Raw genomic sequence first — 17,229 nt, forward strand, 5'->3', positions numbered from 1 at the left:
GTAAAGTGAAATGACTAATTGTGCTTCTACTCCAGCTTTGTAGTGATTATTAAAGCCACACTCTCTAAAGAGGCTGAATATGTGTTAGTAGTTTTTTATGTAACTCATTCCTTCACGTCGACGAGAGCACATTTGGCTTGCACATATAGTCTGTACAGGAAACAAAGGAAGCTAAGCATACAGCAGTTGAGCAGATTTTGTAGCAGTGTTATTTTTTCTAGTTTGCTTGCCTCTTATCTATCTGTGTCTGTGTGTGCTTGAGAGGTCTGTAAGAGCCACAGCTCATCATGACAAGCCTCCTGTACAATTTCAAATGAAAATCTTTCTTTCAGCTATTGCTGCCTTTTCTATATACCAACTACGGATGACAGTTGCATTATAGGCAAACGTATTCATTTATGCTCTCATAAAAATTCATCCAAACTGAAAATAGTGAGATGGAATATAGTAAATAGAGCATTATACAATCACAAATCAAGATTTAATGCAAGTGATCCTATGCCTATCCCTATAAAACTGTGTTAAAATAATCAACCTCTAAACTAAACAATAATAATATAATAGACCTCTGGGTGTTCTCTTTTTTTCCTTGCCCTTTTGCTACTCCAATGATAATTACATGGATGTTGCTTAGGCCTTATGATGGAAAGTGAGCAAATCTTTTCAGGTCCCCCCCCCCCTTTTTATTGTTGCCTAGAGTACATCACACTTATAGGGTATTTTTTGGAGCATGATACTTGGGTAGTTTATACAATACAATAATACAATACAATAACATTTGTAAAATACTTTTCACCCATAGGAATCAAAGTGCATAGATACAGTATATCTCAGATCAATACAGGGTTGTAGGCTGGTGGAAGCAGAGCTTTTAGGCACTCGCCGGGCACACCGCGTAGTGCCAAAGTTTGACACTGCTATAGCAGTAACGCTATATAATCCAAGCCCTGTGCATGGGTAATTCGGGGATCAGGCAATTGCCGAGCCCCAAATTATCTTCTCCCTCAGAGTTGCTACGACCCGAAGGGGGAATAGTATTTAGCACCACCCTGAATTTGTGTGGCAACATGGTGAGCCGTCATTTGGCTCACCCTGTGCCAAAAAGCTCTGCACCCAAAATGAACGTACACCAGGCTGGACTGTAGGCAATACATTTTGTTGGCTGTGGTATTATTGCTTCTCATAGATAAATGAAGTGTTAATGTTCTTCTTGATGCCTCACTTTCTCAACCTCTGCTGTAATGTAAATCCATCTACATGCCTATAACTGACTTCCCCCTGTTAATAATTACCCTTACTAGTACCTAATCTTAACCTCCCTCAACATTAACTTCTTAGTTTCAAACTTTAATGTTATAACCCAGCCATCTAACGGTAACCTTTACCTGCTTTATCGGCTCATACATCACTCGACTTTGCATGCCCATCAACCATTTGATCCAATAGTTTAATCGATACTAAAACATGGCCACTCAATTAGTCTTTTGATCAATTTCCAGACACAATTGGTTTATACGAATGACCTGGAATGCTCTAAGTCACAAGGGCTCAATCGAGTGTGCAGTGGTAATGGTGTTCGATAACTTGGTGACCGAAAGACTGAATGACTGAAATACTCAGACCGGCCCATCTGGCACCAACAACCATGCCACGCTCAAAATTGCTTGAATCAACTTTCTTTCCCATTCTGGCATTCAATTTGGAGTTCAGGAGATTGTCTTGACCAGGGCTACACCCCTAAATGCATTGAAGCAACTGCCATGTGATTGGTTGATTAGATGACTGCATTAATGAGAAATTGAACAGGTGACCCCTAATAATCCTTTAGGTGAGTGCATAAACATATGACATCATATCAATATGCATGCAATCGTACAATCAGAAACACATGGTGCACCACAGATCCCAGCTTAATCACCCTAACTAACTAAGCTAATATATGAAACGACAAATATGCAGACTCGTGGATTGCAAAATATATATACATTGACAGATGTACAGGAGCACAAATCACACAATATATGTACAGGAATGTAAAAGCATAATCAACATACAAGAGAATCATCAGACAGGCAAGAGTCAATAACCAAAATATCAGATAATACAAACAGTAAGCAAAGGAGTAGTCAGACAAGCAGGAAGTCAATACCAGGGGGTCAGATATCAAGAGCAAGGAACAAGACCCTGGGAACAAGGACCAGTGACCAGAATCACAAGGCTACTAGCACAATGATCTAGCCATGCACTGCTGGCAGAAGCAGCTTTAAATATGCTGCACATTGGTTAAAGAGACACTGAAGCAAAAAAAAAAAAAAAATGATGATATTATGATTTGTATGTGTAGCACAGCTAAGAAATAAAACATTAAGATCAGATACATCAGTGTAATTGTTTCCAGTACAGGAAGAGTTGAGAAACTCCAGTTGTTATCTCCATGTAAACAAGCCATTAAGCTCTCCGACTAAGTTAGTTGTGGAGAGGGCTGTTATCTGACTTTTATTATCTCAACTGTTCCTGGACTATTTACTTTTCCTCTGGCAGTGGAGAGGTCATTACTTCACAGACTGCTCTGAAAGACTCATTTTGAATGCTGAGTGTTGTGTAATCTGCACATATCATAGAATGATACAATGTTAGAAAAAACACTATATACCTGAAAATAAAAGTATGAGAATATTTTCTTTGCTGCTAATCTTCTAGTAATTATTCATAGTACACAGCCAATTCACTATATCATATTTTTTTTTCGCTTCAGTGTCTCTTTAAGTAACAGTTCAGAAAGTTCACAGAGTTCCATTTGCAGATAAGCTGAGGAACTGCACAGTTCCTAGTAAGAGGAGAGACACCTGCTGGTGGATAGCCAAAGTTCATACATACACTACACTCATACATTTATTTTTACCTCAGGTTCACTTAATTAACCAGTTCGGCCTATCTGGACGAGCTTCCTCGTCCAGATAGGCACTGCTGGCGCCGCCTCGTGCGCGCGATCGGGCACGCCCCCGCGCGCGCTCCCGCTGCCCGCCGCTAGCCCCCCGATCAGTGAATGGGAATATAATTCCCATTCACCGATCTATCTTCCCTGCAGAAATACCGACGTTTTATCTCCGGAGAGCGCGGTATTTCTGCCCCCAGGTAACATCTCCCCTGCTTTTAAGTTCCTGGATGCGAGATCGTTCGCATCCAGGACTTTTTTCACTGTGGTCATCTTGTGGTCAAATAGTAAACTGCACCACAATACATTTTTAATAAAAAAAAAAAAAATATTTTACATTTAAAATTAACAGTTTCCCTCCCACACCAAAAATTACCCACATACACTTATTTTATTAAAAATAAAAATAAAAAATACAATTAAAAAAAACAAAAACAACATAAATAGTTACCCAAGGGTCTGAACTTTTTAAATATGCATGTCAAGAGAATATGTTATTATATTATTTAAAATTATAAGCTTATAAATAGTGATGGACGCAAATTGAAAAAATGCACCTTTATTTCTAAATGAAATATCAGCACCATAAATTGTGATAGTGACATCGTTTAAATGGTGCAATAACCGGAACAGATGGGCAATTAAAATACATGAGTTTTAATTACGGTAGCGTATATTAATTTCAAACTATAATGGCCAAAAGCTGAGAAATAATGAATTTTTTTCATTTCTTTCTTATTCTTCCTGTTAAAATGCATTTACAGTAAAGTGGCTCTTAGCAAAATGTACCCCCCAAAGAAAGCCTAATTGGTGGTGGAAAAAACAACATATAGATCAATTCATTGTGATAAGTAGCAATAAAGTTATAGGCGAATGAATGGGAGGTGAACGTTGCTAGGATGCATGAAATTTTCGGACTGCGGTGCTGAACCGGTTAATAAAGTACTGCTATTTTCTAGTTTCCAAAAGTTATATTATGTAGAAAAACCATATACAATACATAGTACAAAATCAAGTGGACGGACGTCCACAATCAGTACAGTGGAAACATAGAAAATTACAATGTTAAGTCACAAAGTTCCCAGTCTCCCTGTGGTAAGCACGTCATCGGGTTTCCCTACTGTTAAAAGGCATATGTATTCAGTTTGAAACATCACAGAATAAAATAAGAACAGTAAACTATACGCGTCTATCAAAAAAGGGCGCCTGGAAAAAAGGGCGCGGGGTGTAGCCGAAATTGTACGTTTGAATGCAAAACCATATTTTCGTTTAATATGTTATAAACGATAATTTAGTGCTAAATAGGTTAAATAAACGGAAATGAAATGGCAAAATACCGTCTATAACAGTAAACGAATTCTGAAATAAAACGTCAAATAGCGTCTATAGAAAAAAAACGCTATTTACACTTGTATTAAGCATAGTACTAGAATGGTAGGTTTTACAGGTATTGTACTACAATTATACCTAACTTTAGGGTCACAGATATATCTCCTTATCCCTATCCCTCACACCTAGCCCCCCCCCCTTTGTGTAAATACACATAATTTAATAAATTGTATATATGACATATATTGTACTATAACTATACCTAACCTTACTCTCACACAGAGCCCTCCCTGTACCTATCCCTAACCCCTAGACACCCCTGGTGGTGCCTAAACCTAAGACCCCCCTGGTGGTGCCTAAACCTAAGACCCCCCTGGTGGTGCCTAAACCTAAGACCCCCCTGTTGGTGCCTAAAACTAACCACCCCCCTGGTGGTGCCTAAACCTAACCACCCCCCTGGTGGTGTATATTGCACTGTAAGTATACCTAACCCTCCCTGTACCTATCCCTAACCCCTAGACCCCCCTGGTGGTGCCTAAACCTAAGACCCCCCTGGTGGTGCCTAAACCTAAGACCCCCCTGGTGGTGCCTAAACCTAAGACCCCCCCTGGTGGTGCCTAAACCTAAGACCCCCCCTGGTGGTGCCTAAACTTAAGACCCCCCTGGTGGTGCCTAAACCTAAGACCCCCCTGGTGGTGCCTAAACCTAAGACCCCCCCTGGTGGTGCCTAAACCTAAGACCCCCCTGGTGGTGCCTAAACCTAAGACCCCCCCTGGTGGTGCCTAAACCTAAGACCCCCTGGTGGTGCCTAAACCTAAGACCCCCCTAGTGGTGCCTAAACCTAAGACTCCCCTAGTGGTGCCTAAACCTAAGACTCCCCTGGTGGTGCCTAAACCTAAGACCCCCCCTGGTGGTGCCTAAACCTAAGACCCCCCTGGTGGTGCCTAAACCTAAGACCCTCCTGGTGGTGCCTAAACCTAAGACCCCCCTGGTGGTGCCTAAACCTAAGACCCCCCTGGTGGTGCCTAAACCTTAGACCCCCCCTGGTGGTGCCTAAACCTAAGACCCCCCTGGTGGTGTATATTGCACTGTAACTATACCTAACCCTCCCTGTACCTATCCCTAACCCCTAGACCCCCTAGTAATGCCTAAACCTAACCATCCCCACTGCACAAACACGCTAAACACATATAAACAATAATATATTTAATCCTTAAAATACTTCACTCCAAATAACATGAATAAAATAATTTATATATTTGTCATGGAATAGGTAGCCTTAAAATCACATATACATTAATAATATTAGAAGTAGAAAAAGGTATATATAATATATACACATACAATACAATAGTTAACCTTACAATCACTTATGCATTAGAAATCTTAAAATAACAGTAGCGATTTAAAGCGATATTTTAGTAACTATAATCAATGCATTATAAGTGTAAAAACAAAGTTAATACCAAAAGCGATGTATTTCTAATACAATCAGGTTGAGAAACGTTATTTAACCACTTTACCCCCGCGCGTACGGATTTCTCCGCCCCTTTTTCCATCCTTTCACCCCCAGGGACGGAGAAATCCGTACTCTGCGCACTCCCGCCGCTGTCCGCGCTCCCGCTGGTAAACACGCCGCCCGCCTCTAGTAAACACGCCGCCGCCCGCTCGCCCAGAGATCAACGAACGGGAAAATCCATTCCCATTTGTTGATCTAAGCCCCGCAATGATCTGCTGCCGCTCGGCTGAGCAGCGTGATCATTGTGAAAAAATAACAAAGTCCCAGCTTCTTTCTACTTCCTGCAAGCGTCCGGAAGGACGCTTGCAGGTCGCATGAAACAAATTGGTAATGTTGCCATCTTGTGGCCAAATAGTAAAACTACACCCTAACCATTTTTTACACACAAATAAACTTGTTTTACACAAAAAATTAACTCCTTACCTCCCACACTCCCCAATTTTTTTTTTTTGTAATTAAAAAAAAAATAAAACATTTACAATTTAAAAAAAATACATAAATAGTTACCTTAGGGACTGAACTTTTTAAATATTTATGTCAAGAGGGTATAACACTGTTACTTTATAAACTATGGGCTTGTAATTAGGGATGGACGCAAAACTGAAAAAAATGCACCTTTATTTCCAACTAAAATATTGGCGGCAAACATTGTGATAGGGACATAATTTAAACGGTTTTATAACCGGGATAAATAGGCATATACATTTAATGGGTTTTAATTACAGTAGCATGCATTATTTAAAAACTATAAAGGCCGAAAACTGAAAAATAATAAATTTTTTCCCACATTTTTTCCTATTTTCCAATTAAAACACATTTAGAATAAAATTATTCTTGGCATAATGTCCCACCTAAAGAAAGCCTAATTGGTGGCGAAAAAAACAAGATATAGTTCATTTCATTGCGATAAGTAATGATAAAATTATAGACGAATGAATGGAAGGAGCGCTGAAAGGTGAAAATTGCTCTGGTGGTCAGGGGGTAAAACCCCTCAGTTGGGAAGTGGTTAAGCATTATACATATGAAAACGAATTTTAAATGCTAAAAGGTGTAAACGAAATTTTAGTTGTAATAGGTTTGTAAGCGTAATTTTAAAACGAAAAAACTAGTTAAAACTCATATAAGCGAAATTTACAAACGAAAAAATAAGTATAATACAAAGTCAAAACGAACTTGTAAATGATATTTGTTATAAACTTTATCCTGTAAACGGAGCCTTTTGTTAACACGATCCCTGTAAAACGCTATTTCTCGGGCGCCCTTTTTTCCTGTCGGGCGCCGAATAGCCGATATTTTGCATTGCAGTCTATGGCGGCGCCCTTTTTGTCCACTATCCCTGTGCGCCCTTTTTTCTAGCCCGAAACTATACTGAGTGGCTGGTATTATGTACAAATCGACAGGTATAGGAAAGTTATTATTAATACTGTTGATCCATCTCCTATATACATTATTCAAGGGAGCAATCATAAATGTTCCCATAGTCAGCCAGAACTCATTATCTAGAGCACTTCATTGTTCAAGGTCCCAGGTTTTATAGTGTATAGGAAGGTTGTCCTGAATAAGGGAATTTATTTTCTTTGAAAGCTGTTTCCTATCAATTTTCCTAATTACAAGAGTAATGAACAGAAATTTCACTCAATTGTAATTTTGCATCATAATCCACAATTATGATGCAACATCATAATGAATTTCTTTTGTAAACATAATCAGGTACCATTATATCACAATTTTGCATATTTTTTGCGTATTTTTGTGCAGATTTTAGCGGTTAATAGCAAAGCCCCCATAGATGCCATTGTCACAAAAATTGCTCGTATGTTAACGCGTGGTACCAAGTAAAACAATTTAGTTTTTGAGAAAATTGATTTTAAAAATGCAACCCCCCCCCCCCCCCCCCAAAAAAAAAAACCCTGTAGAAAATGTTTTTTAAAAAAAACTATTTCCTTTGCATTTTTAAAATTTTCTCAAAAACAATTTTGGCGACACCTGCATGGATGTAATTTCATTAAAATTATGTAAAATCACAAATGGATTACACACAATCAGTTGAACGTCCGAATCGTATTTACATATGGCCTTAATTGCAGAAATGAATGTGAAATTTTGCGGGATTGTAATTATCAGATTATGGTTATCACTAATGCTAATTTTAGGTGTGTAGCATTGAGATGCTAAATAGACTTTAGTGGTGGCGGCTATATGTTGTATGAATCTATGCTTAGGGTATTTGGTTTTATCAGCCTTTAGACATACCGGTAGTAAAAAAAATCTTGCAATCTTTTTCAAACCTGGACTCAAGTACAAAAAAAAATATTAATTTAGTCACCTGATACCAACATTTTTCAGCTACCAGGCATGGCTGTCATGTATGCTCCATTGTGCCCACAGCCTTGCAACCCTGAAAGCACAGAGAGAATTTACCCAGGATCATTTTGCTCACTTGTGGGGGGGGGGGGGGGGGTTAGGTATGCACTATGAAATAGTTTAAAGCAGTAGGATTAGCCATACTATGCCATGGAAAAAAAACACATATATAAGTAGATAAATACTTGATCTACTTACATAACACATGTATTGTACTGTTTGATTTCAGTGAATTTTATATATATGAAGAGAATTCTGTTCCTGGTGTGGGCCATGTCTTTTGCCCACAGCTGAGACTAAATCCTGATGTCATTTCTGCCCTTTACATTTTTCTTTTCTCCTCCAATCGCTGAGTCACCTCAGCCTTGCTTGTAAACACAAGTGAGCAGGGGATCGTAAGCAGATAGGCAGGGAAATAAAGAGAAGAGGAGGAATATACTATAGATAAAAACAACCCCCACCATGCAACTGTTTGGCACTGACTACTAAAGGGCCAGTGCTCCTTAAGTATGTGATAACTCCAAATCATAACAGCAGAAAAAGTTTTGAAAGCTTTGAATGCAGGATTAGCATCTTTATCACTTTATACACTCAGACCAGTTGCTGTTGAAATTTGATTTTTATGGTGACACTCCCGCTTTAAGGGAGTTCTCAAGCTTGGAGGCTTGAAGACTGCCTTTAAAAAGGACTTCTATTTTAAAAGGTTTTTTTTTTGGGGGGGGGGGGGCTACGACACAACTGCTAAAAATTCATAAACCCTGCAGTTATGAATAGAGACTTTCTATATAAGACTATATTGTTAGAAAAAAGCTTCATCTGTTGTCTTTGTAGCCATCGCCTGAGTCAAATCAGAGCAAAGCAAAGTTTGTCAAATTCTTAGTGGATTATTCTTTTGTTTTCCTGCCTTCTTTTATTGTATATGTAGTAATGTCACTGTGTTATATCAGGAGCCACAGCTGAATAAGCCGTATGGCAAAATTAATTGTTTTACTTATTTTTTTTTTTTTTTTTTTTTTAATCTTTTCATTTAAACTGTGATGAGGATTGCATAAAAAACATATTAGAAAATCAATCCAGATTAATGAACCTTTTAAATAAGTTCTGTTTAATGGCGGACATAAAAGCTTGCTTTCAAGAGCAAATCAACAAGGTTTGCCGTTTAAGCTATTGTCAAGAAATAAACTGTAGTCCATTTTACGTAATATGCCAATGACAATTTAAAACAAAACAAAAAATAGTGATTTTTAATTATTTTGAGTGGATTTATGAGTAAGAAAACGAAAATATTAAGTAACAACAATGCCAAGATCTCATGTGCTGATAACTGTGCGCTTCTCCACTTCAAATAATAGTCTGAGCTGAAACTTTCAGACATATTTTTACCAGCTGTAAAAAAGAAGTAGAGACAACAGCTGGTTTCAGTGGCATACTAAGATTGTGTCACCCCCCTCCCCCAACAAAGATCTGCTATCGTCCCCCATATGTAATGCAGAGCATTCTGGTTGTGGGGCAGGTTCTCTTCACTCCTCTTCCATGTACAAGCACCATACAGCAAATCTACAGCAAATCACCATGCAGCTTCCATCCATGCATGTTATGTGACAGGGACAGAAGCTGCACAGTGATTGGCTGTATGGCGTGTCTGCACTAAAGAGGTGTGAAGAGAATCTGTTCTGCCATCAGAGGCAGGTAATGTATAACATTTACCTTATGCTGCTCTGCATGTTGTACAGGAACAGCCCCCCTTAGCCCTCCCTCCCCCTGCGATAGCTGAGTTTGCAGGGCCTATTGTTACGCCTCTGGAGGACACACGTAATTCATGAAGAACCAGACCCACTAACATCCCATGTGGACTGAAAGGAACCAAAAAGGTCCCTACTAAAGAAGGTATTATGCATACAACTTTGCCTCCTTAAATGAATCAATATTTTTAGATTAATTTCTCATAATATATCACTTCTTTACACTGAGTAAACATGCAAATCATGACATTTTTAGGGACACAAAGAAAAGACTTGCATATTCACTCACTGGCCTGAAGTGATGCATTATTGGAATAATTTCTTGCTGATATAAAGCTGAATATTTGAAATATCTTCTGTTTTAGATCAAATTGTAAGCTTGCTTGAAGAGATGAAGTTTTAGGCTGGATCTGAAGGTTTCGTATGTTGGTGAGTACCAAACAGATTTAGGAAGGGAAATTCAATGGAAAGGAGAGGCACATGAGAAATCTTGTATGCTGAAGTGTGAACTGGTGACTAGTGGAAATGTGAGAAGATCTTTAGCATAGTGCAAGATGTGTGTATGTTGGAGTATGTAATTCATGTAGTATTATATATCTTTTATAGACAATTTTTTGTGCAGTTGCAGATTACCATTCAATGTTATTGAATGTGGAAAAAAACACAATCACACAAAAATGCAGCAGGCAATGCATTTGTGATTCGGCAAGAATCACATTGCTGTAGCGGAAATGACATCCCGAGATTGTACTCTAAATGAGCTTTGGCCATGCCAATAAAGCTATCTTTGATTTTATTTGATTTGAATGGGCCCTAAATGATTATGCAAGTTTTTGTTGTAAATAACAGCCATATTTGCAGGATTACGTATTTTCTCTTATGATCTTTAGCCTGGTAGAAACCTAAAAAGTCCAATCTATGTGCCTGGATATCAGATCCTATGTGCCTGATGTCACACCCTTTGGGAGCTACTTACTTGAAACAAACATTCAGGTTGGAAGTTCTGAAATAGCACTTCTGAAAAGAAAAGTTAGCAGTTAACACCAATGTCTGCCAATATTAGCTCAGGAAACCATAGCAAAGCCCCTTTTTAAATAGTCCATGTAAAGCCTCTAAGCACCTTTAATAATTTCTGTTGAAATATGGATAATGCTGTCAAACACACAAGGAAAATGCTTCTCTGTCTTTGGATTCTGATTTCCAACCAGTCTCATTTTGCCGTGCTCTTGTGGGGGATTTATGTGCCAGTCTCATTTATGTGATGTTAAATGAAATCTGGGAGAGCAGTTTTATGCATGTGCCACTAGGTGTTATTTCATCCATAGGCAAAGCAGTGGCGGCCTTTAACAGTGCCCTGCATGGTTTCATGTCCTTTCTTTTAATGTACCCACAAAGCTGTCAAGAAGAATAAGAACTTCTCTGCATAATGTACTGTACATCAGAAACAGGGCGAAACATACATTGTGAGTGTGCATCTGTCATCCAGTCTACGTGCAGTTAAAAGTGATATCCTTTTAAAATGTTTATATGAGCTAATGAAAGCTGTAAGCATGCAGAAGGAGATGTCAGTTATACTAGAGGATGGCCAGTGGGGAAATTATGAGGTTATACTTTATAGAACTTGTTTGAAACCGTGTAATGTATGTATGCATGAAATATAATATATTATGTATGTATATATGTATGTATAAATGTACTTGTATAGCTTAGTAAAAAAAAAAAAAAAAAAGAAGATAAATATGAAGTATTTCATTATGCTAATGTATGGAGTTGATTACTCAAGGAGATTTACAATTAAAGAATTGATACCAAAAATAATATTTTGCGCAGTGTTTTTTTTCCCATATCTGTCATATTTATTCCCATATAAACAGTTGCCTGGCTGTCATTCTGAATTATTTCCTTAGCTGCTTTTGAGTCACACACATATCAAGCATGCAAGCCAGTGAATTCAGACCAGAGTCAAAGATACGCATGCTCATTCTGGGCCAGTCACTTAAAGGGACCTTGAGCAGGGCTTTAGAAAGAAAATCTGCACTTACCTTGGGCTTCCTCCAGCCCCCCTCCCCCCCCCCCCCCCGGTAGCCTGTAAGATTCCTCCGCATCCTCTGCTTCCCCTCCGTGGTCCAGTTGGCGGCCATGTTAGTGCAACGAATTCAGCAGACTCCATCACATGCACGTCACAATGAGCCTCCTGCATATGCGCAGTTCAGTCTTTTGAGAACCGTACATGCACAGGAGGCTCACAGAGATGTGCTCATGATTAAACCGGGTGTGCAGACGGGCTGCATATGCGCAGTTGCACACAACTTCAAGTCGCCAGGTTAACAGGGCCAGCAGCGGGACCATGGAGGAAACCCGGAGGACGCCAAGGAACCTTGCATGCTACAAGGGGCTAGAGGAAGCCCTAAGTAATTGCCAATTAAATTAAAATAATTTTAAAGCTCTGCTCTGGTCCTTTTAAAGGGTCGGGGCAGAGAATCAGCACAGAAGTCAGGAAACTGGTATAGTTTATAACAGGATGATGAGGGCAGCCTCCATATTTCTCTCACTTCAGGTTCTATTTAAAGCACACCTGAACTGATATGGAGGCTTCAATAATTATTAATGGTATCCTCAATCAGTAGATAAAGTAAAAATTGCCAACTTTATTAGTACAAAAGGTGAATCACTGACACATTAAAACCATTTAAAATAAGCGGAGCACTCCTTCTCTACATACTGACTGCCCATCCATATCTCAGCACTCACTCACACTGGTACCCGTACCACATAATCCGGTTTCCTCCAAGTGGGGGGGGAAGGGGGGGGAGAGGGAAAAAGTCCACAGTATGTACAGCCGTTTCCATATAAACAAAAGAGACCAATCGGGCAGCATGGGACAGATTGTATCCAGCTTCACCTGTATAGCTGCAGGGCTTGCTGACACTCACAAGCTTACCACCCACATCTTCAGCGGTTTTAGCCATGACTCTATGCGATGGATCTTCCCCGGGTCTCCACCCATCAGTTGGGGAGACTCACCGGTCCAAACAAATCCGTGCTGTCTGCGTGCACACTGGGTCCACCAAAGGTTATCTGCCGGCATATCAAAGATGTAGAGTGCTCCACTGTTTCCACGGGATGTAGCCCCGTCCACCTATGCATATGCACACCCTGTAGAAGCTTGCAAAGGACGGGCGCAACGCATAGGTAGGAAGGGCTACATCCCATGGAAACAGTGGAGCGTTCTACATCTTTGATATGCCGGTAGATAATCTTTGGTAGACCCAGGGTGCACACTGACAGCGCGGATTTTTTTGGACCGGTGAGTCTCCCCAACTGATTGGTAGAGACCCGGGGAAGATCCCTCGCATAGAGTCGTGCCTCAAACCGCTGAATACGTGGGTGGTAAGCTTATGCGTGTCAGCAAGCCCTGCAGCTATACAGGTGAAGCTGGATACAATATGTTCCATGCTGCCCGATTAGTCTCCTTTGTTTATATGGAAACAGCTGTACAAATTTAGACAACCTGATTGCATCTCCTTCCCCCCCCCCCCCACTTGGAGTAAACCGGATTGTGTGGTACCGGTACCAGTGTGTGGGTGAGTGCTGAGGTGTGTAGAGAAGTAGCGCTCCGCTTATTTTAAATGGTTTTAATGCGTCAGTGATTCACCTTTTGTACTAATAAAGTTGGCAATTTTCACTTTACCTACTGAGTGACGACACCATTATTAATTATTGATGCAATTTTCCTTGGGTGATGTCACTCCTGCTGATTAGCGGTAGTTAGGATTTTATTATGAGGTTGAGTTAGTGCATACAATTCAATTGTGACTGATATGGAGGCTGCCATATTTATTTCCATTTAAATATTGCAAATGGCCTTGCTGTCCTGCTGATCCTGTGCTCCCAATACTTTTAGCCATAGATCATGATCAAGCATGCAGGTCAGTTGTTTCTGACTGAAGTCTGACTGGATTAGATGCATGGTTGTTTCAGGTGTATTATTCGGACACTGGTGCAGCCAAAGAGATCATTAGGACTTCCAGGCAACTTTTATTGTTTAAAAGGAAATAAATATGGCAGCCTCCATATCCCTCTAACTCCAGGTGTACTTTGAGTTGATCCACTGTGGTAAATGAAATCTTAGCAAAGAAGGGGAAAAAATTACACAAAATGTTTATTTCAGCAATAATGTTTATTACAATTCTAAAACTTGTACTACTACTTTAATAGTTTAACTCTTTCCGATAGACTGATGGATAGACTGATGGATTGTGCTTTCCAGCTCTTGATGCTGTACTATGTTGATGTTGTACTGACACAGACAGCATCAGGCAGTTCTGATCAAAGTGTCCAACTAAGGCCAACATTTAAATCCCTCCGGCACACGCTATGTCACATAATGTAAATAATATTGTTGGCGTGTTTGGTCTGCCCCCATGGCCATGCCACCATCAGCACTAGTCTGACATGCTGTCAAGCCCCACTGATCAAGCGGTCGGACTAAGTCTGACAATTTGATCATCTCCGTTACAATGCTGCACCACATAATGATGCATTAAGCTGGCTCACATGCATTGCAGGGCAGAGTGAGCGTGCCAGCCCTCCTCCTCTGGGCAACAGGTCACCTCCTCACACTGATGTGAGGAGGTAGAGACTCCATCGGCTTTCTTGGGCACAGCAGGGAGGCATCAATGTCCCCCCTGCACAGCACATGCTGGATGTGGATGATGCATGAATGGATATGGAAAAGGTTGAGAGAGGCAGCCAGAGTTACTCGTGAATATTAGATTTTGAAAGTATATTTGCGAAAATACATGGTATTTTCACAATATGGTTAATCAAAATACATATCAGAATGTAGCTGCTTTTGTAATATTCGTTGTTTTTCTGCTAAAAAAACAACATAATTCATTGTTAGGGATTACAAGGTGAGAGGGATATAGAAGTTGCCATATTTATTTTCTTTTAAACAATGCAGGTTGCCTGGCTGCCCAGCTTATCCTTAATGCATCAGTAGAATCATAATCACACACCTGAAACAAGTACACAACAAATACAGTCAGGCTCCAGTCAGAGCACCTGATCTGCATGCTTGTTCGGGATCTATGGCTATAAATATTGGAGGCACAGGATCATCAGGACACCCAGGCAACCTGCATTGTTTAAAAGAAAATAAATATGGCAGCCTCCATATCCCTCTCACCTCAGGTTCCCTTTAACTCAAACAACATACAGCAGTATGGAGCATGCTCTTGTATATTTTTCATTATTTTTTTCAAAAATAAATGTGAAAAGAATATCGTCAGCTTCACTCATCACTGGAGACAGTGCACATGTATCATGTATACATGGCTCGTCAGTGAGATGAAAATGCTTCTCAGTTTTTGCTAACTGCACGCTAAGTGTATGCACATTGATATGATTTGTAAATGGACCAATCAGTTTCATCAACATGGAATTATTTGCCTCTCACTGACTAACCATATGTGTGTATGTGTGTGTGTGCACGAGTGTGTGTGTGCGTGTATTTGCTGGTGATTGTTGACAAAACCATCGTAGTTACATAGTTATTGGGGGTTGAAAAAAGACATACGTCCATCGAGTTCAGCCAGAAAATAAATACAACACCTGCCTGCACTCTCACATATCTCAGTTGATCCAGAGGAAGGTGAAAAACTCTTACAAGGCATGATCCAATTAGCCCCAAAAGGGATAAAAAATCCTTCCCAACTCCAGATTAGAGATGTAGCAACGGTTCGCCGGCGAACGGTTCCAGGCGAACTTTGGGGGTGCGCGTTCACCTGGACCAAGCGAACTTTTGCGGAAGTTCGATTCACCCCATAATGCACTATGAGGGTCAACTTTGACCCTCTGCATCACAGTCAGCAGGCACATTGTAGCCATTCAGGCTACACTAAGCCCTGGAGCCCCCCCCCCCCTTATATAAGGCAGGCTCGCTGGCCATGACACTCGTTCGTGTGCCTGCTGCAAATAGACAGATTAGTTAGGCTCTTGGCTTGCTCCTGGCTGATTGTTATTGCTAAAATATCACTCCTCAACAGCTCTTTTGAGAGCTAATGTTCTCCTGATGTGGTTTTTTTTGTGTGTTGCTCACTGACACTGACATTATACAGCCCTATCTGTTGCAGCTGGACCTGTGTAATTGTATTTACTGTGCCAGCCAGGCCCTGCCTAACTATCTATACTGGGACACCTAGCTATGCCTACCTAACTACTGGGGCACCTACTTACCTATACGGGGACACCTACCTACCTACCTATACTAGGGGACCTACCTATGCCTACCTACCTATACTGGGACTCCTACCTATGCCTAGCTAACTACTGAGGCACCTACCTATGCCTACCTACATATACTGGGACTCCTACCTATGCCTACCTACCTATACTGGGACTCCTACCTATGCCTACCTACCTATACTGGGACTCCTACCTATGCCTAGCTAACTACTGAGGCACCTACCTATGCCTACCTACCTATACTGGGTCTCCTACCTATGCCTACCTACCTATACTGGGTCTCCTACCTATGCCTAGCTAACTACTGAGGCACCTACCTATGCCTACCTACCTATACTGGGTCTCCTACCTATGCCTAGCTAACTACTGAGGCACCTACCTATGCCTACCTACCTATACTGGGACTCCTACCTATGCCTACCTACCTATACTGGGACTCCTACCTATACCTACCTACTTATACTGGAACTCCTACCTATGCCTAGCTAACTACTGAGGCACCTACCTATGCCTACCTACCTATACTGGGTCTCCTACCTATGCCTACCTACCTATACTGGGACTCCTACCTATGCCTACCTACATACAAGAAGATAATCAGGTCGTTGCTTCATTGTGGACAGACCAAATTTGATCAGCTGGACAGTCACTGTTCTATCATTGAGCTACCACAGCCCGGCGACCATATGGACTGGAAAACTGCAACGGCCTGCACTCTGGCCATGTTGCGCACCAGTCCAGCACGACCGTCACTACGCAAACAGCTGTTTGCGGTGCGTTACACAGTGAGTTTGGTGTGTCAGTGTGAAGCAGTACTCTAATTACACTCCCTGATTGATGTATACACATGCAAGATGTTCAAAAGCACTTTAGGCCTGCAATTTAGCATTCATTGTGATTTCTGCCCTTAAAACGCTGCTTTGCATCAAATCCAGATTTTTCACCGGGACTTTTGGTGTCTATCCCACTCCGCCACCTGGGGGTCCAGGTGTTAGACCCCTTGAGGTTCGCAACATCTCTACTCCAGATGTCAATCAGATAAAATCCTTGGATCAATACCACCGCAAATTACCTAGTAATTCCTAGTAAAT

The 17,229-nt window shown here is 40.7% G+C and overlaps 1 protein-coding gene across 3 annotated transcripts in view; it reads left to right on the plus strand.

Annotated features, from left to right (window-relative positions):
• Nucleotides 1-17,229, plus strand: part of TAFA3 (TAFA chemokine like family member 3) — a 692,450-nt gene that overhangs the window by 234,634 nt on the left and 440,587 nt on the right. Inside the window, exon 2 of one of the 3 annotated variants that reach the window (XM_068269724.1) lies at nt 10,255-10,318. The exons of the other annotated variants lie outside the window; for them this stretch is intronic. The gene's annotated coding sequence lies outside the window, so the exon portion shown is untranslated. The remainder of the gene's footprint in view (nt 1-10,254; nt 10,319-17,229) is intronic. 3 annotated transcript variants of the gene reach the window in all.

Source organism: Hyperolius riggenbachi, chromosome 2, assembly GCF_040937935.1.
Source record: "Hyperolius riggenbachi isolate aHypRig1 chromosome 2, aHypRig1.pri, whole genome shotgun sequence".
Taxonomy (NCBI): domain Eukaryota; kingdom Metazoa; phylum Chordata; class Amphibia; order Anura; family Hyperoliidae; genus Hyperolius; species Hyperolius riggenbachi.